This window comes from Acinonyx jubatus, chromosome E3 (genome assembly GCF_027475565.1).
Source record: "Acinonyx jubatus isolate Ajub_Pintada_27869175 chromosome E3, VMU_Ajub_asm_v1.0, whole genome shotgun sequence".
NCBI lineage: Eukaryota > Metazoa > Chordata > Mammalia > Carnivora > Felidae > Acinonyx > Acinonyx jubatus.
In genome coordinates this window covers 39,142,373-39,157,206 of record NC_069398.1, presented here as the reverse complement: position 1 = coordinate 39,157,206, position 14,834 = coordinate 39,142,373, and the positions used below count along the sequence as shown (strand labels likewise).

The window sequence follows — 14,834 nt, the reverse complement described above, 5'->3', positions numbered from 1 at the left end:
TGCTTCATAATTTTTAAAAGCCACCACATTATTGAACCCAAATCCTAGAGGAAAACATTCCGTCTTTACACTGTTTACACTGGCTAGCTTTTATTGATTAAACAGAAAATGTTCTAAGAGGTACATGTGCACAATCAATATCAGTATAAATCTTACCATTTATTTCTTTTTAATCCTTTGGAAAGTCACTGCTCTCCAGTGTGTGGTTCCCGAGGCTGTGGCGTCTGAGTGTGAAGGGGGTAAAAACTCACCCTGTGCCAGGTTCTGCTCCCCCTTCTCACCCCATCTTCAGGCTGCTTTGATCCCTAGTTTGGTAACTGCCTCAGGGTCATGCACCTCTGCGTGTTCTCCCAAGTTCCATTAATAAGTCAACAAAACAAACTGTTTCCTTAGAATTCTTGAAGGTGGATTTCTGGAAAAGAATATATTATGTTGGTCTGAGAAAAATAAAAGGCATGAGATACTGTGACAGTTTTAGGACTACTAGGGTAACTGTGGGTGGCAGGGTCAGAGCTTCCCCCTCCAGTAACCTTTTTTTTCTATAACTTGCCCATAGTGCTTTAGAATGAAGAAACCCTTTTTTGATTAAAGCTGTTATGCCAAGAATCTGCTGAAAGGAGCTTCACACACACAGGCCTCACACACAGAGGCCACTGGCGATGGCAGTGGTCCTCAAACTCTAGTGTGTTCGGACTCACCCGGGGGCCATGTCCAGGCACAGCCCCAGAGATTCTGATGCAGTGGATGGGGGCAGGCCCCAGGAATATGCATTTGTGACAGGTTCCCAGTGCTGCTGCTGTTGCTGCTGCTGCACTCACAGCCCCCTCTCTGGCTGCTCTGTGGCAGCCGCCCTCCAACAGTCTGTTTTCTCAAATGGCCTCCCAGGAACCTTCCCCAGAGAGGGGTCATTGAGACCAGGAGACAGGCTCTGTGTGGGGGACAGCTGGGGCCCAGATGAGCTGTGCTTGACCCCTGTTGTCTCTAGAAGTTCTCATTTTGCTCACTCTTACCCCCAACCCCCTTCATCTCAAGATGTCAGAGAGGTCATGAGGTCCTTCAACTGGCCTTCCATGCATTGTTTTCTGGCTCTGACACCCAAAGGGAGGGCCACCCAGTCCTTGGCCTGGGAATCAAGAGGGAGCTGCCTCTCCTGCTGGCACGATTACAACCTTGATGGATGGGCTTCCACGGGCCAGGAAGTCTGGCTGTCTCAGATTAAATGCTTTTTTCCTTGCCCTTCAGAGCCCAAATGCGCATCCACCAGCCTTTTTCATGGAGTATGTGTCATTTTTCTTATGCAGCTTCTCTCATCGGCTTCCTCAGGTGGCCAGTCAGGCTCCAGCCCAGACTCTCCTCTTCTGTCTTTCTCCAGCATGATCCTCCTTTCCTGATAAATCACGTTCTGGCCAGGTGCTCGCAACACGCTTTCTTCTCATTTGGGCCAAACTCGGGGAGGCCTTTATTTAGGCTGTCAAAAATTGAGATCAAACCTGCAGACAGACTGGCAGATGACACAGAGCTGGCCTCCCTACCTCAGTTTTGTCACTGTCCAAACATCCAAAAAGGGACAGAACAAGAGAAAAGTAGGTGGAATTTAGGGGATATTTACCTGTGACCACAGGGTTTGCAGCTTGAAAATATTACAACTGGAAAATGAAACTAGGCTATTAATTAGTAGAAGACTGAATCCTATGACGCATTCCATTTAGGTATTTTTCTTGATGGTGCTTTAATTGTAACTTTCCTCATTCCTGTGTGTCATTTTCCAGAGTCCAGCATGTTTCTGTTCTCTCAGGTGGTGAGATCACGAATGGAACTAAAAACGAGAATCAAAAATGGGAAGATTCAGAGCAGGCAGAAGTGAAGAAGGCCCTTTGGAGAAAGTCTAGTGGCCTTTTTTGCCACCCTGAGACCAAGAGAGACAAGAAGGGTGAGCCTATGCCGAGAGAGCCATAGACGTTCTCCAGATGAGCGTGAGGGGACGGCCCTGTCCCAGGACGGGGGGGTCAGCAGACACTCTGTGCTGGAGAGAAGGCCTGAGCAAATCTGAGCAGAGAAACCTGCTCTCAGGGATCTCTCTGTCGCAACCAGCCAGGCCCCGAACTGGAAAAAGCTTCTAAGTGTCAGGAATGTGGGAAAAGCTTCAGCTGAGGTCCTTACCTTGTTTGGCATTGGAGAATCCACACGGGAGAAAAGCCTGACAAGTGCGGCGAATGCGGGAAAGGCTTCAGCGAGCGCTTCGACCTCACTGCCCACCTAAGGACGCACACGGGGGAGAGACCCTACCGCTGTGGGCAGTGTGGGAAAAGCTTCAGCCAGAGGTCCGGCCTCAGTGTCCACCGGAGGACCCACAATGGGGAGAAGCCTTACCGGTGCACCGTCTGTGGGAAGAGCTTCAACAACAGCTCCCAGCTCAGCGCTCACCAGCGAGCCCACGCCCGGCGGAGCCCCCACCCGTGTGCGCAGCGCGGGAGAAGCTTCGGCAGCAGCTCCCACTCCCGTGGCCACCAGAAAACGCACACCGGGGAGAAGCCTCACAACTGCTCTGTGTGAGAGAAGCTTCGCTAAGCTCCGTGTCCCCATCTGCCATCAGGGGGCACACGAGGACGACACCTCACATCGCCAGGAAGGGACACACGGTACGGGGCTGGAGAGCCAACAGGCCAATTCCGTACGTTGACGGGTCTCGTGGAGGTTCTGTCTGCTCGCGGAGGCTTCTGCTACCCAGCCTCAGACTCCCAGGCGCAGCAGGAGACTCACAAGTGGACCTCGAGAACCTCAGGCAGGAGTAGCAATCAGTGTGAGAACGCCGAGCTTGCTTTCCCGGTCTGCGTGTGACCCAGAGTCCTGTGTCACCGTGGTCTTCATCTGCTCTCAAGAAAGGGGGCTGCGGGATCCAAAGTCCTGCCAGAAATCGAGGGTAACCGTGTTCCGAACAGAGGATAGGTGGCTAGGGGCCTGGGAAGTGTTCCTGGGGCAGGTCAGGGGAGAAATTTTCCCTCATGGGAAGTACATCTCGAAGTTAGCCGCCTAGATGTTTCCTAACCCAATAATGACCTGTAGGCATCTGCTTGCAGGAACGTCTACCTCCGAGTCGATCACTGCTGTGTATCCCAGTCACCCAGAGAAGACGGCAGAGCTGGAGGGATGGCTCAGGCCACCAGGTACTACTACTCTAAGTGACTTAATCTCAGAGCAAGTGTGACATCTGGGTTCCTCTAAGATTTCTCCCATGTATGGCCCCGACCCAGGTTCCTGCTTTCTGGTCTGGTAAACGGTTGCCACAGGTTCCTACGCATCACTGTTTCTGAAGAAAATAAAGGTATTTCTCTCTCCGCTGTTGGCCTTTGGTCTGAATTCTCGCCATCAGAAACTTCATCCTCCTACAGATCCCACAGAGGGATCCAAGGGCAGCGTCTGCTTTGATGCAGTAGGACGTGCAGAGAAGCAGCGGAACTGGGTTGGGAGGGTTTGCACGGTCACTGAGACGGACAGCAGAGGAGTACGGAAAACCGGCACAGGAGAAGGAACGTGGGGTGTGAGGAGCATCAGGAACCAACCTAAAACACTACTTCTGAACAGGCCTAGATCATGAAGCGTCTGTCAAATTTCATGGATAAAACACAGGAAAAGACGGGCATGTTGTCCTGCTTCTTGCCTGTGCACATGAGGCGTTAAGACCTTGTCTAATTATGGTGACTAGGGTCCCGGTCACTGATTCAGACTCTGAGGCATTGAACATGAGAAAGAAGGAATATTCTGTCAAAGCCAAAAAGCTGACATGTATTTTTAATTTTAGTGAACAAGGATGAGGAAAGCAACGCGTAAGAATGTACATCATGCTCCCTCCAGTTGAGCCTGGCCTGGGCACCCCACATGTCCTACACACACTGTCCTCGAGCATGACCCTTGCGACAGGCCACGCAGGCCAGTTTCCAGAGTCACAGGCTTCACTCTGGAAGGAAAAACCAAAAACGTCTTTGGAGAGCCTGGGTGAAGGCAAAGAGATGGGCTTCGGTGTGACCCGCTGGACTTGACCAGAGATGCATGGTGGGGAGGGGGAGACAGGCCGAGGCGGATCATTCACAGAGGAGCTTTAGAGGCCCACTCAACTTGGGTCTGGTTAAGGAGGAAAGTAGTTAAGGTCCATGGAAACAATGGTGGAGGGCCCAGTGAGGCCTCACTCACAGGCTCCTCCCACTGCAGGGTGTGCTGGGGCCAAGGCATCAGGGGCAACTGCTGACTCCTTGAATTGTCAGAGGTAGAGGTCACCTCCTCCCTCCAACGGTTTCACGCTCCAGTCCGCCGGGCACAGGAAGGAAGACAGTGCGAGAGTTCCCAACCCTGGCCTGTCAGCTACCCCACATAGTCTGGAGGAGACCGTAAGAAGCAGAGAATACATTGATTTATGCATTCATTCGGGAAACATCCAATTCCCTATAACATACCAGGTTATGTAGCAGCCAGATACAAAGCAGTCAATGGAGCGGACAGTTTCTTCCAGAATCTCCTCATGAGATACCTCCAAAGTACCAGCACCAGTGGGCAGCACCACCTAACTCCAACACCCCCACGATGTGACCCAGCTCGGCAGGGCCTGTCTTCCGAGTTGTCAATCCAACCTCCTCCCTATGTTCCCCCAACCCCACATGGAGCAGCTGTTTCCCTTCCTTCCTTCCTTCCTTTCACTTCCTACGTTTGACACCTTACTACCCACCTCCATTGACTAACACGGCCTGATCGCCGCACTCCCACTGGAGAATGAATTTGAAGTAGGTGTACACGAGGTAACACCTCCAAGGCTACGGATCTGCTCTCAGGTGTAGATGACCCTCCTGGTTTGGCTCAGCCCTTACCTAAGACCATGAAGAAGCCGCTGTCCCCCTGTACAGGAAATACTGGGACTCTCCGCGCGGTTCCTATATCCCTCACTGAAACATCTTAACTACTGACCTCATTCCCTAACGGACAGGATTCTTTTTGCAAGGACTGCTGACCATTCCCATACAGAGGACCCAGTCTTCTCACACCCAGAGAAGCAGGCCAAAGCCCACAGATGCCCTGCTTCCCACTCACCTGCTGTGGTTCCTCAGCTTAAGGAGCCAGATGGGTGGCCAGAGCCAAAGCTGAGCTGGGCCTCTCCGCCTCCTTGCCCCACTTGCCTTTCCTCTTGCCACCTCTTCTAGGCCTCTCTCGTGAGGGGAGTGCCTCACGACAGGGGGTCGCCTCACCTGTCCCTGTGGTAGGGGAGTGCACCTCAGAGAAGGAACTCTGCGACGCCCTGCTCTGGCAGAGGAGGAAGTTGTGCTCCTTAAAGCGGCTCAGGTGTGTTCCATGTACTTGGCCGTTCTAGTGGCACCTCTGGAGTTTTTCCAGAAGTTTGAGATTTACTGAATATCGCAAGTAATGCCTGGGTTTCCTGGGAGGCCCCATGCACGCTATCCTAGGTTAGATGTGCATGGAAATTGAGATCACAAGGCTGGACTGTGAATGGGGGTCAAGTCAATTCCAAAACCTTTACTTACACACATCTTTCATTCTGAGCGATCTTTCTGGTCAACACTCTGTGTGGAACCTCAGGACACAGACCTTCTACTGCACGTTAGCACCGGCATGGTTGTCTTGAGGTGCCAGAGGCCTGGGCCCCCAAGTGGGCAGGCACAGCCGAGGCTTCATTTCACACCCACTACCGCCAACACTCCCAGATGTGCCCCGTACTGGCACCAGAGGAAGAGCTAGGTATTCCGGTAGAGATTAGATACGGTGCCTAAGAAGCTTTTACAGCTGAAGGTGGTTGAAGCAAAGAGAGCCACCAGAGACCTCATGTGTAAGAGAGCATGCTCACACTCGCCCCCTACCGTCGAGATATTATCCACTGGGGGCCATCCATGGGTAGCATCGGGCACTGACCACTGGAATCCCCAGGCGGGACTGTTTTTATGAGTTAAGCCTTGACCCAGATACAGGACATAGTTGCAGAAGCTGACACATCCCACATACCGTTGCTAAACTCTGGTTTCTGAAGTGGGCCGGGCACAATGGGGCCTCTCCCATGCACCCGGTCTCCCTCACCCTCTCATTCTGGCTTCTTAGCTGCTGCCTCAAAGCTGGGCTCTGGAGCATTTCACATGCATTTCCATTCCTTCTCAACTGACAAGCCACCTGACATGTCCAAATGGGATTTTTTTTTTTTTTTTGAGAGAGCGAGCGAGCTCGCATGTGCCCATGGGGAAGAGCAGAGGGAGGGGAGAGTCTCTGCAGGCTGATCCTGCCCAAGCTGTCATGGAATGAGGCTTTGTGAGGGAAGACCACACGGAACTGCGAAGCCTACATTCGCAACCAGACATCTGTACCCTGAGCCGCTAGTTTCCTGGTCCCGATTCTGGTCATGACACAACTACAGGGTCATGTCTAGGATGTCACAGGCACTGATAAACTCTCGTCCCTGATCCTTCCTGCCTCTCCCCTTCCAGCCTGAGACTCTGTATCTCACCATTTTCGTCAAAGAGTTGGGCCCCCTTTGAAGGCCCCATGGCCCGCGCAGTCTGAGAGGAGTTGTGTCTGGTTCTTCTCTTGGGAAAGCCCCTGGCCATGGGCTTCATGGGCTCTCCTTATGGGAGAAGCTTTGCGACTCCCCACACAACCACAGGGCTGCTGGCTCTTCTCGGAGCACACACACCATCACCTGGACAAAACCCCATCACTGCCACCTTCCCGTCCCGAGAGAGATCATCCACGGGCCCAGGGAAGAAAGGTGTAGTGTAGATTCCCGGACGGCCAGAGCTAAGTTAAAGACGAAAATAAGGAGGCGGTCTGGGTGGCCGGGTAGAACAGAAGGTCAGGAACCCAGAGCCACATCTGGCAGTGGCAGAGAGCACTTCAGAGGCCCATCTGCTCAGGGCGGTGCAGGGAAGTCGGTGGCAGCCCCACGCAGAGCCGCGCAGCTGACGCCTGGCCGTGCTGCCCTCAGCCCCCAGCTGGCCTTGCTCTGGCCCTCTCCCGACCAGAAATCCAGTCACATCCGTCTGCTTCGGGGAGGACACTGAGGACGCAGCCCAAGTTCTCACAGCTTCCTGGGCATGCAGTCCCTGCATCCGAGGGCAGAGGGTTCTTGGGCTCTGTGTTGCCAGCTCGGAGCCTGGAGCCCGCTTCAGATTCTGTGTTTCCCTGCCTCTCTGCCCCTCCCCCACTCACACTCTGTTTCTGTCAAAAACAAACAAACATTAAACAAAAAAAATAAAGAAAAGCAGCAGCATAATCAGGTTTCTCCAGCTTCTCCCGGATGCCTGTGCCCTCACCTAGGTAGTCTAGGTCCCTCATCTCACTTTCTCTTTACATAATCCCCTTCTCACCGTGATCCCCCAGCTTCTCAGTCCAAATGCTACACCCGGGTCACTGCCTTCTCTAGGCTTTCTGGATGACACACCCTCACCCAGGCTTGGATGCCCCATGCAGAATGGTCAGGAATTGCTTCAGCTCCAGAATCTTCTCCTTCAATGCACCCCGGGCTGCTGCCGTGAATAGCTGGGTTCCCAGAGCTGGATGAAAGCCTTCTGAGGCCGAGCTCTTGCTAGTAACTACAGTCTGAAGAGCTGGTGGGGTAGCTCCAACTTGCCACCCCCTTGGAGGGGTCAGATCCGCCATCGGCCATCTGAGAGAATGTGAGCAATACAGAGGAATTCACACCCAACTGATGGTGAACAGTTCCAACAACCTGGAAGAATCACCTCCAGGGAGGCCTCTCTGTAACAAAGTGTAGTCTGGAAAGAGAAAGAGGTGAATGTGAGACTTCATTTCTACCTGATTCTCCTAGTGTAGCAAGAACAGGACAAATGTCTTCTCCCGTTCAAGTCAGGCTGGCCTATGACAGAGTGATGCTTAATGGAAACAGCACTGCCTCTGACCACAGGCGGATCTGGTTTCCAGCCCGGCTTCGCTCCACAATGATTGAGGCAAATTATGCATCTTTTCTGTGCCTCTTTTTCTCATCTGAGGATAACAATACCTAAGTTGCAAGAAAGAGAAAAGGGTTAGAAATGCTATTTGTAAAGCATCTTGCTCTGTGCTTAGCATATAGAAGGTGCAGAGTAAATGGTCTGGGGTGGTAGTGAGAGAAACTCCATCTTACAGGAATTTCTTCAGGGTACCTGGGTGGCTCAGTCGGTTAAGCATCTGACTTAGGCTCAGGCCATGATCTTGCAGTCTGTGGATTCAAGCCCTGTGTCGGGCTGTCTGCTGATGGCTCAGAGTCCTGGAGCCTGCTTCAGATTCTGTGACTCCCTCTTTCTGCCCCTCCCTTGCTTACACTCTCGATGTCTGTCTCTCTCAAAAAAAACAAACATTAAAATTTTTTAAAAATTTTAAAGGAATTTCTTTATGACATATCTCACCAACTGACATGTATTTATAGATTTAACGTCTGTCATTCTCCTGTAAGATGTAAGGTTCTTGCAGAGCAGGGAACTGGTCTGGTCATTGCTGAATCACAGCACCTCCAGTACTGCTTGGAGTGTATAATTATTCTGCCAATGAATGAATGGGTGAGAAAATGTGAGTAAGACTGGTGTCAACAGAACTGATGAGCTGCCTAGGTGTCAAGTACGTAAGCATTATGAATATAAAATATGAAAAGTGGTCTTTGTTTCAGGTATCTGTTATCTGTCTCTCCTTTTCCACTAGTAATGCGCTAAGCGGGATTTCTGAACCTCAGCATTATTGACATCTTGGGCTACACAGGTCTTTATTGTGGGTAAGTGGGTAGGTAGGGGTATCCTGTGCATTACACGATGAACAGCTGTGTCCATGGCCTCCACCCGATGGATGTCAGAGGTACTGCCGAGTTCTGACAACAACATTGACTCCATTGTTACCAAATTCCTTTTGGAGGCAAAGTCAACCCTGCTTAGGAACCTCTGTTTAGGGACAGATCATCAGACCAGACTGGTGTAAGAGTCTTCATCTGTCCTCCTGGTCTTCTACAGAGCAGATCTGGACTCTATTTTCTAAGTTTATATTTATTTGTTTGGGAAGAAAGCACATGATGGGGAGGAGGGGTGGGGGAGGGAGGGAGGAAGAGAATCCCAAGCAGGCTTCAAGCTGTCAATGTGGAGAGCCTGATGCAGGGCTCGATCTTACCAACTGATATGAACACCTGAGTGGAAATCAAGGGACTGATAGTCAAGCGACTGAGCCACCCAAGTGCCCCTGGACTTCTTTACTTTCTACAAATCGAACCCAATTATATAACTACTCTGTCCCAAAGCCCTGCAGACTTCCTGTTGCCACTGGTATAAGCATTAAACTGTAGTGTAGGGCTAACCTGTAGCTTGAGAGACAGCAGCTTTGTGTTGACACTGTAGCTTGAGAAATAACAGCTTTGTTTTGACACTGAAGGTTAAGAGATAACAGCCTTGCTTTACTCTTGTAAATTACGCTTCCTACTCTTGTAAATTAGGCTTCACCAATTAAGGGAACAAAAGTTCAAAGAAAAGAGCATCAGAGGCATGGTCAAGGAGATCAACTGGTTGCGACTTAACAGCAGAAAGTCTAAAATAATCACCCCATCCCGGAACTGTTTCCAACTCATCTGGGAACTACTTTGTTCTGTTCCCAGGTGATGATAAAACGATGTGGTTGGCTATAAAAACTCTATACCCCAGCTGTTTGAGGCCGCACTCTGATCAAAAGTGTTGGTCCCGATCGGTCGGCCTTGCCTCTCATTGCAATAAACTTTGTTGTGAGAGTCACTGGGGCCCGTAGCATTCTGTTTCACAAGTCGTGTGGATGCAACACTGGGATAAGCCAAGATCTCTGAGTTTACAAGGCTTTCCTCAACATTCAAGGCCCAATCTACCCCTCCAGCCTCACTGTCCACTATCCTATATACATTCTCCAACCAGTACAGGTGAACCAGTCCCAGGTCCTAGAACAAACAGACTCTGGGTTTTCTATCCATAGTGCCTTGGTCCGCTAAACATTTCCTGCCTAGAACACTCTTTTCTCAAGGTCCAACCAGGGGAGGAAGGGTAGCTGAGCCTAGAAACATAGAAAGAAATGCCCTCAAGGAGAACACCACCAAAGGCAAGAAGTCCACAGGATGAGTACCGGCACCGGCACCCCCGCCCCCCCCCCCCCCCCCGTGGCCAACTTCTTGAACCCTCCTCATGCTTTCAACTCTTCAGCCCTGTCTCCGACTCTCTCTCTCCAGGCGCCTTATCTAATTCCACCTAATACCACAATGTTTCTGGCGGGTTTGTCTTCTCCACGAGTTCGAGAGCTGAGGGCAAGGAGTGTGCCTGAGTGGCCTTCTGAGGCAGTAGGGCCTCGGGGAACGAATGTTTTCTCAGCGTAAATCGCAAGGACAAGAGGCTCAGGGCCTTTCAAAGGCCTCTCCCCTGGGAAACGGACGGACGGGGACCCCGAAGGGAGGCGGGCTGGCACGCCGGCTACCTCGTCCCCACGCCTCCCCAGAGGGGCGAGGTCCCGGAACACGGCCAGTCGGTGTCTTCGCGTCCCGACACCCAGGTCGGGAGATGACAGCTATGGGGAGACGCAGGAGCAGCAGCGCCGGGGACCAAAGGAAGAGGAAAAGTCAGCTTCACACGAGCCACTCACCGCCCACGCCACCTTTTCCCGGCGCGCCGAACCAGAAGCTGCCGCGGGGCATGCCGGGACTTCCTGAAGCCCGGACGCAGGCGCAGGAGCTCAACCCGAAAAGAGTGGGACAGGACACGCAAGCGCGGCCTGAAGGACACTTCAATTTCTCTGGTTTCCGCCTTCTGCTAATGGACAGCAGTCCTCACCAGTAAATGGACAGGATCCTCTTGGCGTCAAGCCCTGGGACCAATCACGCTTTTGGAGAGTACCGGGCCCTTGTTAAGGCTCTCCTATTGGTTGCTGTTAAGTGGGTCAGGTGCTTCTGCTTTTTGACTTGAATGGGTTTTCCTTCCAACACTGGTGTTGCTCAGAGCGTTTTACAGATGGGACAGCGACAGTAGTAAGAAAAAAAAAAAAGTCACGCTAGCGGTATGCAAAGGCACAGTTGTAAACACGTTCATACTAAGTAATCCTAACAACCATCCTATTGTCTCGGAAATGGTTGTTAACATTAGGCAGGGAGACATAAAGGAAAAGGATGCACCTGCAAGTGGGAGCCTGAAGAAGGGGCAGCGGAGTTTGAGAAAAGAGGATCAGATAAACATATTCCGGACGTGCCTGGGCTGGATGCCGTGCGTGGAGTCTCACAAACTTTCTGATGTTCCAATAAAAAGCCAGGGACCCAGTCAGGACCCCTCTCACTCTCGAGAGCTCTATACTTGCCCTCAATAAACTCTATCACTTTGCCCACTCCCTTGTCCATGAGATTCATTCTTCGACTCCATGAGAGATAAGGACCAGCGTCTCTCCCACCCTCCCGTAACACTATGAAGTCAATAGTATAACTATTTTCATCCTCTAGAAGGGGAAACCAAAGACAGTTTTCAAGCGACTGTCTACTGACAGAAATAGGGCTAGAACCTGCTTCTAACCCAGTGATATCTTCCCCGTTTCATATCTTAATATTCCACGAGTACCAATCATTGTCATATTAAAAAGAAATCTCCTCATTCCTTATTTCCCAAGCAACATTCTCTCTCTACAGAGGAAATAACTGTTACTTGTGTGTTTATCTTTCTGTACCTTCATATGCAATTTTGCCCATTTACTTTATCTTGAAGGTTTTCTATTTCAATATATCGACCTCATCTTTCATTTTTAGGCCGTTGCGTTTAGTTATATACCATAATGTATTCAATCCTCAATCATTACTTCTTTGATAGACATTGAAACACTTTCCTAATTTTCACATGTGTGTGTTATTCTAGATGGGAATATTCCGAATATATTTTGAAGAGGGGCTGATGGATTGAGATGCTGAGTGTGTGGGCAAGAACAATGGTCTGTGTTTTCTGGCCCTTTCATCCATCCATCACTTATGGAGGCACCTTGAAGGATTAGCACTCCATCAGGATATAAATGGAGGGAGGTGTTATATAATATACACTGATAAACCTTCTTAGAGAAAGCATTCCACTATGATTAAGAATAACACACACGGGAATGCATACTGGTGCAACCACTCTGGAAAACAGGGTGAAGGTTCCTCAAAAAATTAAAAATAGATCTACCCTATGACCCAGCAATAGCACTGCTAGGAATTTACCCAAGGAATACAGGAGTGCCTGATAAATAGGGGCACTTGTACCCCAATGTTTATAGCAGCACCTTTCAACAATAGCCAAATTATGGAAAGAGCCTAAATGTCCATCAACTGATGAATGGATAAAGAAATTGTGGTTTATATACACAATGGAATACTACTTGGCAATAAAAAAGAATGAGGGGCGCCTGGGTGGCTCAGTCGGTTAAGCGGCCGACTTCGGCTCAGGTCATGATCTCGCGGTCCCTGAGTTCGAGCCCCGCGTCGGGCTCTGTGCTGACAGCTCAGAGCCTGGAGCCTGTTTCAGATTCTGTGTCTCCCTCTCTCTCTGGCCCTCCCCCGTTCATGCTCTGTCTCTCTCTGTCTCAAAAATAAATAAAATGTTAAAAAAAAATTTTTTTTTAAAAAGAAAAAGAATGAAATATGGCCTTTTGTAGCAATGTGGATGCTTAGCATAACTGGGGAGCATTATGCTAAGTGAAATAAGTCATACAGAGGAAGACATATACCATGTGTTTTCACTCTTACATGGATCCTGAGAAACTTAACAGAAGACCATGGGGGAGGGGAAGGAAAAAAAAAGTTAGAGAGGGAGGGAGCCAAACCATAAGAGACTCTTAAAAACTGAAAATAAACTGAGGGTTCATGGGGGGTGGAAGGGAGGGGAAAGTGGGTGATGGGCATTGAGGAGGGCACCTGCTGGGATGAGCACTGGGTGTTGTATGAAAACAATTTGACAATAAATTTCATATTAAAAAAAAAATAAAATCCAGATTCCTAAGAACCCCTAAATATAGTAAACCAGACTCTACGAATGGAGCTTGGAAATATGAATTTTAAGTAGGGCAATTACATAATTCATTGCCCAAACTGTGACACTTTTAGGGAAAGGGGGCACTATTAGTTATGTTGTAAAAATTGTCATACACCTAGAAGAGTCATAAATTTTATTTTACCGTGATGTGTGAGAATCACTGACCAAGGTTCTAATCCTTTCATGGTGAGACCCGGGTATCTTCCTTCCTTTAATTCTCTCATAGGCCACAACAAGGACAAGGCCCTGAGCTGATGGGCTGAGCCAGCAGCTACATTGTTGCCATTAGGGTGAGCAGAAGTAGAAGCTGGCCAAGAGTGTGAGAGCAAGGACAGCTGGTGTCCTAGCTAGGTCCTGGCCCACATGACCTCCTGCTACCTTGAGAGATGCTGACTGTGGTCACCACAAATGAAGCTGACAGGACTAGTCCTGGTGGCTCCTTGAACGACCAGGCTCTTTTCACCCAGAGAAGACTTGAAGGTGACTGCAGTCACACAAATTATGCCCCATCTAAATTGGTGGGAAAGAACACGTGTGTTAAGTCAGACAGCCCAGAGCCAACAACAGCCACCTAGGGAGATGTGACACCCTGCCATCTGCCACGTGTCCAGTGTGGCATTGCAGCCTCCAGTTCCTGTGGCTGGACTATTGTATAAAAAAAAAAAAAAGAAAAGAAAAGAAAAAAGAAAAAAAGAATAACACCCAGCAAGGGTGCCTGAGTCGCTCAATCGGTTAAGCCTCCTGCTTTGTCTCAGGTCATGATCTCAGGATTCGTGAATTCCAGCCTGGGTTAGGGCTCTGCACTCATGGCTTGGATCCTGGAGCCTGCTTCAGATTCTCTGTCTCTGTCTCTGTCTCTCTCTCTGCCCCTCCCCACTTGTGCTTTCTCTCTCAAAAATAAATAAAACATTATAGAAAATTTTAAAATATGACACTGAGAAGTTTTCACTAAGCACTCCCATAAATGATCTATTTGGTCCTTACAATGTTCCTGTCCGCTATTCTGTTCATTTCCTAGATGATGAAATTAAGTGCTGGAGAGATCAGATCCACTATCATATCTCATTTGCACAGTACACCAAAATGCCCAAGCCTCTTGGTTCCTAGTGTCATGAACTTTCTAAGGTATGCTGATGCCTCTCTATTCAGAGGGCAATGTAACTAGAGCACTACAATGACAGAAAGGAGAGAGATAACAGAGTCTGATCTGGGAAAAAACGACGACAGAGCAGTGCTTCTCTGTAGCTTTAGTCACATGTCTCCTCGGCCACCTAGAAATTTCTTTAGTGCACTCTTAAGGTCCATGTTCCTTACGCTGTAGATAAGAGAGTATGAGTGTATGTTAAGAACAGGAGAGGGGCGGCTGTGTGGCTCAGTCGGATGAACGTCCAGCTCTTGATTTCAGTTCAGGTCATGTTCTCATGGTTCGTGAGTTAGAACCCTGCTTCAGGTTCTGTGCTGAGGGTGCGGAGCCTGCTTGGGATTCTCTCTCTCTGCCTCTCCCTCCCCAGCTCTCTCTCTCTCTCTCTCTCTCAAAATAAATAAACTTAAAAAAAAAAAACAAACAGGATAATGGGGCATTTGGCTGGCTCAGCCAGCAGCGTATGTGAGTCTTGGTCTCAGGGTTGTGAGTATGGGCCCCATGTTAGCATAGAGGTTACTTTAAGATAAAATATTTTGGGGGGCATCTGGGTAGTTCAGTTGGTTGAGAGTCTGACTTCAGCTCAGGTCATGATCTCATGGTTCATGAGTTCAAGCATCAGGCTCTGTGCTGACAGCTTGGAGCTTGGAGCCTACTTCTGATTCTGTCTCTCTCCCTCT

The 14,834-nt window shown here is 49.7% G+C and overlaps 1 protein-coding gene and 1 pseudogene across 1 annotated transcript in view; one reads left to right on the top strand and one right to left on the bottom strand.

Moving 5' to 3' along the window:
• Positions 1-14,834, bottom strand: part of LOC106978785 (zinc finger protein 75A) — a 45,460-nt gene that overhangs the window by 13,359 nt on the left and 17,267 nt on the right. The gene's annotated exons all lie outside the window — the stretch shown is intronic.
• Positions 708-6,524, top strand: LOC113594786 (zinc finger and SCAN domain-containing protein 32-like; annotated as a pseudogene).